General features: G+C 34.1%; 1 long non-coding RNA gene across 1 annotated transcript; it reads right to left on the reverse strand.

The window, feature by feature from the left end:
* Positions 1–2151: 2151 nt before the first annotated feature.
* Positions 2152–7830, reverse strand: LOC119643756. The gene is made up of 4 exons (XR_005248420.1): positions 7390–7830; positions 3431–3551; positions 3220–3363; positions 2152–3130 (listed from the first exon to the last, which is right to left on the reverse strand). It is a non-coding gene; the product is annotated as an uncharacterized LOC119643756 (long non-coding RNA).
* Positions 7831–9433: the final 1603 nt, after the last annotated feature.

Below are 9433 nucleotides of genomic sequence, written 5' to 3' on the forward strand. Positions count from 1 at the left end.
AGTCGGTGTTATTTAATTGCATTTTTCTTCCAATTCAAAAAAAAAAGCAGCGGGTGTAAATTGTGTTTTGCTATGATACACAGAGCTTGCCAGATCTACCGGACGGGAAGAATCGGTAGGAATTCGAATATTGGAAGTAGGAAATTTGTGGATCTATAGACTATATTTGGTTTCAACACTATTTAAGAGGCTGTAAAATTCTTCCTTCATTTTTCGGCATATTTTGGAATGCAGGAAGGAACATACCCATCTCTTGCTCGACGGGTTTTCTGGTTCCAAGAAGAAGTTGGCCAATATGGGGAAATCTTTTATTATACATTGCATAGACGTTTGATCATTCTGTGCATTGAATAAATTTGCAAAATATTTTCCGGCTGATATAAATGATTATGCTTTGGTTTGACTGACATTGTTTTTAGCAGATTCTTTTGCCTCAATTTCTTTCTGGATCGATTCTTTGCAATTTTCTACGTATTTTTTGTGTATTATATATTCGATGTATGGCCTGTCCCATTGCAATTCATGCAATATGGATCTGCAATCATTGATTCATTTGCCCAGCAGAAGCGTTACTAACAATTAGGGCTGTGTCAGAATTGTTGTTCATGCAGAGAGGTGTAGTGAATGTTGTTACCTTTCCTATAACATCTAGAGTACCTTCGTTCTTTTTTACTTTACTCTATTTGTATACCGATGCGTGGTCCCCTTATTATAAGGGAACTTGTTTCAAATCTTTCGCTTCACATGAATAAGCATGCACAGTTTGCTCACTTAATGTTTGTAGCATCAAAGGCATGAAAAAGCTTTGAAAATTTTTGTACAAGCTTTCAACTTATCCCTATCTAATACTTCACTCGCATAATTGAAATTTGTGATTCTAACCTTAAAAATTTCCCATCCAACAATGGTGGACCTATCGTTCTTACCATAGAAAATACAATTAATTCGTTTCTCGAGCTATAAGTCACGTTAACCTCACAAATTCCCAGTGGCAAAACACTGTTATCATCATAAGATTGCAATAATATTTCACTTGGCTTAGATTTATAATCACCATAAAATATTTCCGAAATTAGGTTGTTGTCAGAGCCGGTACCTAGTTGCGCCAGGACCGTTGTATTATTTAGTTATTTTGAGTTTAATTAGACCATCGCTTACGAGCCTAAAAATGAATTAATTTCGGAATTTCCATAACATTATGTGTTGGCTTTTACACACACTCTTTGTGTATGTAACCTATCGTATATTCATATCCGATAGGTGTGATGTGCTGTTGTATAGTGATTAGTTTTGCACGCGGTATACCGAAGCGGCTTGTCGGAATGATGTGGATCTAGATAACTAGTTCAAAACAAATATTCACGCTGCAGAAACAAAATCATTATTGTACTTGTATGCATTATTTAACTTAAAACGTATAATCAAAAAAATATATAAATAAATAAAAAATTAAACAAACCGTTTTACGAAGTTGTCCTAACTCATGTCTATCCTTAACTCACTCTGGTTTCCTTCGGAAATCTCATCAAATGTTTATTTAAATTATACTAATAAAAAAAAAATTTTAAAAAATGCACCATTTCTTCCATTTACGCGACATCTGTTGTTTAAGCATCTTCCACTTTTTCCAGCCACAATAAATTCTGCAATAGGCTTCCGATAACGTCCTCATAAATATGGCTTTCCTCTTTGTGGTTTCTGTAATTTTGTTAGTAAGAAAAATGAATTTTTTCTTTTTGGGTTGTTGAGTGGAGACGCACTAAGAGTTCAATAATCTACCATTCATTCGGCACATGGTTGAGTGTTGACATTTTACCTAATAATTTCTCGCTCATTTGCTGGTTTTCTTAATTCAGAATTATACTAAATTAACTTTTAATCATTACCGAAACCTTGAAAATTCCTTTAACTTTATGGTTGGATTAAATCTGCCTTTTGATCTTTACATGCATGTGTTATTTTTGTGAGGAGAAAAAGAAAAAAAAAGACTACTAGCCAGCACTCGTCGCCATTTGATGTTTTTATTGCCAAAGATAGCAACCAATGATAAATACTCTACAATAGTTTCATATTATTTACAATACTATTTTCGAATAAAATGTCATGGTTTTGGCAGTTGAGAGCAAGTGAAATTAACAGAATTGATCAAAGTACAATAAAAATTGACATTATATAAAAAATAAAAAACGACTGAAAAAATTACATTAAGGCTGACTGTGTTTTTTTTAACCGTTTGTTATTATGGTAGGTGAGGGTGTGTAGGCAATAAAAAAATTAACAACCGTGCGAGCCTTAAATTATGATGCTGTTATGTCCAAGCTAATTGCATTTGGTATTGATAGCAATATCACCCGATTTACACAGAGTTTCTTGAACAACAGTACGGTAAGAGTCGCAATCGACAATTTTTTTTCAAATGATTCCGACTTAAATGGATTTTCACTAACGATGTCAGGTTCGATTTACTCATTCATAAATAATAGATTTTGTGTCATCCGTTTTTCTCAATAAAGCGCCAAGCAGCACCCAGCAATAAAATGAACGCTTCACGATCCGTGACACACTAAATCGGGACTTGACAAAATATTTGGTGGTTCAAAGTTGGTAATCTTTAATACCACAAAAAGGCAGGACTGTCTTCTAACTCATAAGAGTGAGAGCAACAACCCCTCTCCTTTGATGGCGTAGAAGAACCGGCATCTTTGGGTATTATGAGTAGGAGTTTACTCGGCGTAGCATGGGCTGCGTTGTGTTTATGTAGAGATACGTCCACGGTAGGAGTTCCCCGGAGGTAAGAGGAGTTAGTGTTGTTGTGACGGGTCTTCTCATCCGGGGTATTTTCAGGGTTTCTCAGGAAATCCCCTTCCAAGAAATTTTTAGAAGGTGTTGGACCTTCGTATTTTCTTCTATATATTATTTCTTTAGTGTTTACGGGAATTTCGATTTCGTGTATTTTAGGATGAAAACTGTTTTGAGAAACAGCTATGATCCACGTATTAATAATGATAAATGTATTAATAGTTATGGTTTTCGTACTAACGAAGAAAACTAGCGTGGTGAATCGCCACCTGTTGTTGGTCGTACCTACTCTGTCAGATATTACTTTCCGCGCTCCGTAAGTACTAAAGACCTGCAAAATACAAGGAAGATGTTACAGCAGCCATCCTTATGGATCAATAGGGTCACTCGTCCGTTCCTATCTGTGCCCTAGTTGCCTACCCGTTGGAAGACTCATCAGAGGGGTGGTTCCGTCTGTTTTTCACGCATAACGAATAAGGTGACCCAGTCATCTCCCATCCGTAAATCAAATACTTATCTGTGGTTCAGGGAGAATGACTATGCTAAGCCAGTTATCCCCTATCACTAAAATAAAAAAATGATTATCCTGATTAGTAAAGACGAAAAACAAAAAATACACAATATTACACACCTCCTTTGCTGCTGTAATATAAATGTAACGCCGACTGTGTTGTGTCACGCTCCTTTATAGTCGCGATCATGATCGCTATGCAGTTACGCAGTTGCTTTACTTGTGTTTGTGACCACGCATTCTATGTTTATTATAATATGTAACAGTTAATGCTATCAATGCTATCTTAAGTATGTATTTGGATGTATATTAATACTAACCACATAATAATACTTAGTATTTTTATGTTTATCGCTTATAATTAAAACGTATCATTATTCATAAATGGAAACTATGGGTAGGCAACAAAAGTAAATGTGTTACAATATGTAGTCGTTAATCCCTATATAGCAACAACAATGCAATATAGCCTTAGCAAGTAATATTTCAGAAACAAGGGTAGGTAAGAAAACATATAGATCATTGAACGTGAACTATTTTTTGCAGTTAGAAATTGCTGACTTTTATTTTGCTTTAGTCGTTTTTCACGTAGACAGTTTAATAGGTGCATCATCTTTAAAATTGTGAAATGTAAAATGTTCCATATTTTGCTGTACAAAGTGTACCGTAAAGGTTCCAACCTCCGCGTACATAGGGTAGGAGGAGTTCCGTCATTCGGCTTTGTCCCTGCGCTATTCCAAAACAGTAGCGCAACCATAATAACGGAGTCCCGTAGGGTAAAGTTTCTTTTCGTAATTTTTAGCTCGCATAGTAGACTCATGTAGAGAGAGAGAACTATGAAAAGAAAACAAAGTCCTGTGCTGGTTTTAAAAAGAGTAAATAGGAAGATCAGAAAAGGCAGCAGTGCGATAAACAGTTGGTAATAGTTCTTCTATTCTTGATTATTGCGGTTAAATGAAAGTACAATTGTGATAAATGTTCAATTAATCAAGTGTACTTAAGTTATATAATTAAATTACATAAATGTATATATATACATACATATACGTATGCAATAAATTTAAAATTGAATGAATACTAACACTAACAATTGTTATTAATACACATAATAATAAAACAATTGGTGCGAAAGACCAACGTTCTTCCTTGAACAAGCAGTTGAAAATAAGCAAAAAACTAAAAATGTGAAGACAATTAAGAAGTAATGTAAATAAATCGTGAGTCAAACTATAAAGAATTGTAAGACAAGAGAAAACAAACTAATTTAAAAGTAATTGAAACGATCATTTCATTGAAACTCATTTTGAAGAAAATACACTTTGCACGTTGTTGTTGTGTTCCATATGTGAACTTAATTGCGTGAAATAACGCGCACATAAATATGTATAATTCTAAAAGCGATTTCTTTGTATTCGCGTAATTAAGATTTATGTACCTGTTTTTTATGCTTGCCTCTATTATGGAACCATAAGAAAAAGTGAAAAAAAGGCAAACAACTAACATTGAAAAGTTGATGAACAAAAAAATTAATTTTAGAAAGAAAATATGGAGTTTTATGCATTTTGAAATTGGAAGAAAGTTTTGTAAGAAGTTACTTTAATCCAAATCGAAACAATGTTAAGTAGAATTCTCTCAAACCAATGGTGAACATCTAGCTGTGCTTGGGGGCCTAATCAAAATTTTCTGTGTTGTTCATCATAACCTCGATTGGTGATGCCCGTCTTCATACGTACATACTATGCAATTATCTTCAATGCATCGCTGCCGTTTTTCATCATCACAGTCATCGCTGTTATCTACTTATTGTAAATTGTAGACACTCCTGCGGAAGGAGTTGTAAAAACATAAGATTAAGGTCGGGTATTATAACGTTGCAAACAAACTAAGCATACTACAGGCAGGAAAGTGATCATGGGTAAAGACTAACGGAAAACGAGACTCGCGGGCAGATATGAAATATATACATATATGTGAAAAAAAGGAAAAAGGAAACGACAAAAAAAAATTAGATTATAGCTGAACTAGTCAGGTGGCAAAAAGGACAAACCCAGCTTCCACTTGCACATCACAAGATAAGACGTATTCGTTGAGAAGGAATTGCAATATGAATTAATTGTTATAATAATATTAGATGGGTTGATGGGTCGTTGTAGCAAAGTAGAAAGAGGATTGAAAAAAAGGACAAGTTTATTGTCGCAGCAAACAAAACTTCGTCATGAATGCCTTAAAGCCCAAAAAAAATATTGAGAGACACAATATTAGCGAGGCCAGGTCTTCTCAAGTCGTCCGGAGCAATTTGAAAAAAATTGCGAATGTTGTGTCCTCTGCAACTCGTCAACGGTTATTTGATGCCAGTCTACCAGGAAGAATAGCTCGAAGAACTTCTTTGCTCAGAAGAGTTATTTTGAACATGGATAAAATAATAAAGATATCATAGTATATATGTAGAAGTATTTATGTAGAAGTATATGTAGATATAGGTATAGATATATTTATAGGTATAAGGGTATGTTCGAAGGGGGTATATAGCACAACATCTAAGTTGAATGTCTTGGTTTTCGTTAAGTTGATCTCGAACGACCTAAGAGCTAAGGCAGGAACCAAGCGAATAACATCGTCCTGCTAGAGACAAGACAAATCAGACAGGATATTTCTTTCTAGATAGATGTATAGTTTACTGTCCAATATAGAAAATTGACTGCTATGGAAGCGCGGTGAAGATTATCTCTACCTAACGTAATTACTCATTGGACAAGATTGGCTTAAAACTTTGCTTTATACACGAAGATGGCTCATAAAATTTACTCTGTGTCGTAGCAGAAAAATTAGAATCCACGTTTTCTCAATAAGTCTTGCTGAATCAATGGCGGAATGGTCTACTTCCGAAAATCTCGGGTAGCACTCACTTGCAAATCTCGTGTGGCATATCTTAGTCGCAAAAGGGAAATGGCAAGGTATCGAAAACTACGCACAAAATAAACGGTGGAACTTACGATCAACATGGATGATCATTGGGAAGCTGGATTATTCAACTGAAACTGACAAGAACTACGTTGTTTTTTTTAGAAATGGTTTGAACAGTAATATTATAGTAAAAAAGAAACTCTCCTCCTTCAGTCGAATCTTGATTAATTAAAAAGAAGCCTAAATGAGTTCCAAAAATTTTTATTCTTTTCATTAAAATTGTTCACATCATCTTTAAGATAGCATTTTAACGTAAAATAAGTTGAGGGATACGAGAATCTTAATTTAAACGTAAATTATTGACAAATAATCTCCTTTTCAGTTAATTGGAGAGGTACAGAGCTATAGAGAACAGCATTATTTTGGGCATCACCAAATATCTATTGAAACCGTCAGAAACTGTTGAAAATCATGTTCTTAACGCAGTAAATCGCATTATTGAAAATCCGCCGAATCAAAATTTGCGCAAAGTTTTTAAAAGTTGTCGACGGTATAGCTCCTTTTCCGGTAGAGCGTTTATAAAATTTACAACATGCCGTGCCGCATGACGAAAAGAACTAAAATTAAGAATAAGATAAAAAAAAAGAAGAAGGCTCTAACGAAATCCTTATGGAGCTCACACCGTGTGACGAGCCCACGAGTTAAGTCCGTCTATGAGGCCCATTGTCTGTACTGCTCGTTGGTTCCTTCCAATCCGTCAGTGCACATTCCCTGTCTCCTTACCCCCACTCGCGCGCACACCCACCCATACTCCGCTTCAGCGCTCGGATATACCGCTCATCCAAGCATTATCCTTCTTTCGTTTTCTTTCTTTTTTTCACTTTTTAAACATTTAAACTACATACTAAACTGCACTAGCTAAACGCTAAATTAAAGAGTAATTGTTAATGCAGTGCCAAATAAATCCGATGTAATGTAATCATATGAATATGGAAATATAATTTTTATTCTTGGTAACTACTTCGCGTATATAGGTGAAACAGGTGTTATTCAGAGTACATATTGTAAAACGCAATGTGAATATATTTCTTTAAAGATTATTAAATATTTTTTGTTTTCTTTTTTTTCATTTTCCTTGCTTTTATTTTATATTAAATTTTAATAAAAATACGTACGGGGATGCTCTTGTAAAGTTTCATTTTCCATACCAGAAACAGATATAACCAAAAAATTCCTAAAATCACTTTTTTTCTTTTATTGCGAACAATATAAGGCAAAATATTCCACAAAAATTTCTGGATTCGTGTTCAAGTTTCTATAAATTAAGTCTATGATACAGCCAGTCGTTTGCCAATTTTTGGTTAATAGATTAATGTTCGCCCCTTTTTATAATTTTTTTGTTCTTTTATAATATTTTAATTTTAATAGTTTCTTTCTGTTTTTTACTAATATTTTAATATTAACAATTTTTTTTCTTTACGTATATTACTTTTTAATCTCGAACTTTTTCTACCAAACTTGCACAATTTTCTGTTCTTTACATCGATATATTTTTTTTTGATTTTACTTATTTCTTATTTTTGCCGTTTTTTTGTTATTTATTAAACAGACACCATTATACCAATAAAGTAGTTATAATGTAAAAATCTGAGCAATTTTAACAGTAATTAATTAAATTTCTGATTTCAAAGCTTCAACCAAAACACTCCGTTTTTCACAGCACAACAATTCGAACCACACTCAGCCTTTTAAACTCGCCGCACAAAGCATAAAAGCTCTTTGTTCTGCTCGTGTTTATATTTTTTCTCTTCTTTTTTCTTAAATATCGTTGAGCGAGATCTTAACATGACAAAGTACTACGCCAAATCTGTTCAGAACTTCAGAAATAAACAAAACTAATATGTTCTAAATACAAAGACGGATTCTTTTCATGGTTTTCTCTTCCATAATAGGGTAGTTTAGCAAGAGAGACCATTATGATTAGAGATTTTTCTTTTTTTTTCTTTCCGTTTTTTCTGTGCATAACGGCAAGCAAATGTGATTTTGCCTAAAGGCAGGTCGTTATTACGGTCTTACTTACTCTATTGGGATAGAGTAGTGGTCAAAGCAGACCGGCGTGACCCCTACACTGCAATTGTACGTGTACGTGACAAAGGGTATTATTAGGTGCATTTCAAGGGTTTGAGACAAACTCTTGCAACAATTACTAGCAAATGTTAGTCTAGGTGAAATATACCTTGAGTATTTATACGTGAAATGCGCCAACTATCCTCCGGAAAAATGTCAGATGATTTACTGAAATCTTCGCAAATATCAAACAAAAAAACATATCCTTTGTTCAAGGCGGCTGACGAAGAAAAATTTAAAATATGTTGCCTTTTTGTACGAAAAAACTCTTCAGACGATCAGTTTCTCCTAGATACAGGAGCCAACGTTTCGGCAATTCAAACATCTATCCAGGAAAAGCATTCAAAACCAAACAAACTTTAACTTCAAACCGCAATGACTCAATTATTAATAAAGACAAACTTTTGCATTTAAAGCTTAATTTAGGACGACAATTTGTGTGGCAATGTATAATTGAAGATATTCTACAAAAAATTATCGGTTCTAGGTTCAGAGAATATGTTTGGTTGCTTGTCGATGTCAAAAGGAAACGATTTAACAATAATCTAACAAAGTTAAGCACAGTTTGTCCCGCCCCAATTAAAAACGATACCTTCTCTGTTAAATGTTGACCACTTCCTGGAAATTTTACATTTTATTCTCTGTTATCAAAATTCAAAGACCTTATGGAACCATTAAGCATCTTACGGAAGGTCAGACATTCACTGAATAACATTAAAAGCAAGCAACTTGGTATTTATCATAAACCGTGCAGATTATCTCCTGAGAAACTTAAAATTGCACCAAGTGATTTCAATTATATAACGCAGATGTTTACACGATATTTCAAGTCTTTAACATGGCAAGTCAATCTTTTCCAAAGTAGATTTGGCAAAAGCTTATTTCGAAATCGCTTTGGAAGTGGCAGATATACCCGAAAGAGCCACTATCAAGCCAATAGGGCTTTCACATTTAAAGGGATGACATTTGGTTTGCGTAATGCAGCATAAATTTGTCAAAGACTTATACATGATGTCCTAAAAGGCTGCGAATTTTGTTACGTATATACTGACAATATTCTTATCATTTCTGCAAACTTGCAAAAACATAAGG

The sequence above is a fragment of the Glossina fuscipes genome, unplaced genomic scaffold, assembly GCF_014805625.2.
Source record: "Glossina fuscipes isolate IAEA_lab_2018 unplaced genomic scaffold, Yale_Gfus_2 61594, whole genome shotgun sequence".
In the NCBI taxonomy this organism is placed as follows: domain Eukaryota; kingdom Metazoa; phylum Arthropoda; class Insecta; order Diptera; family Glossinidae; genus Glossina; species Glossina fuscipes.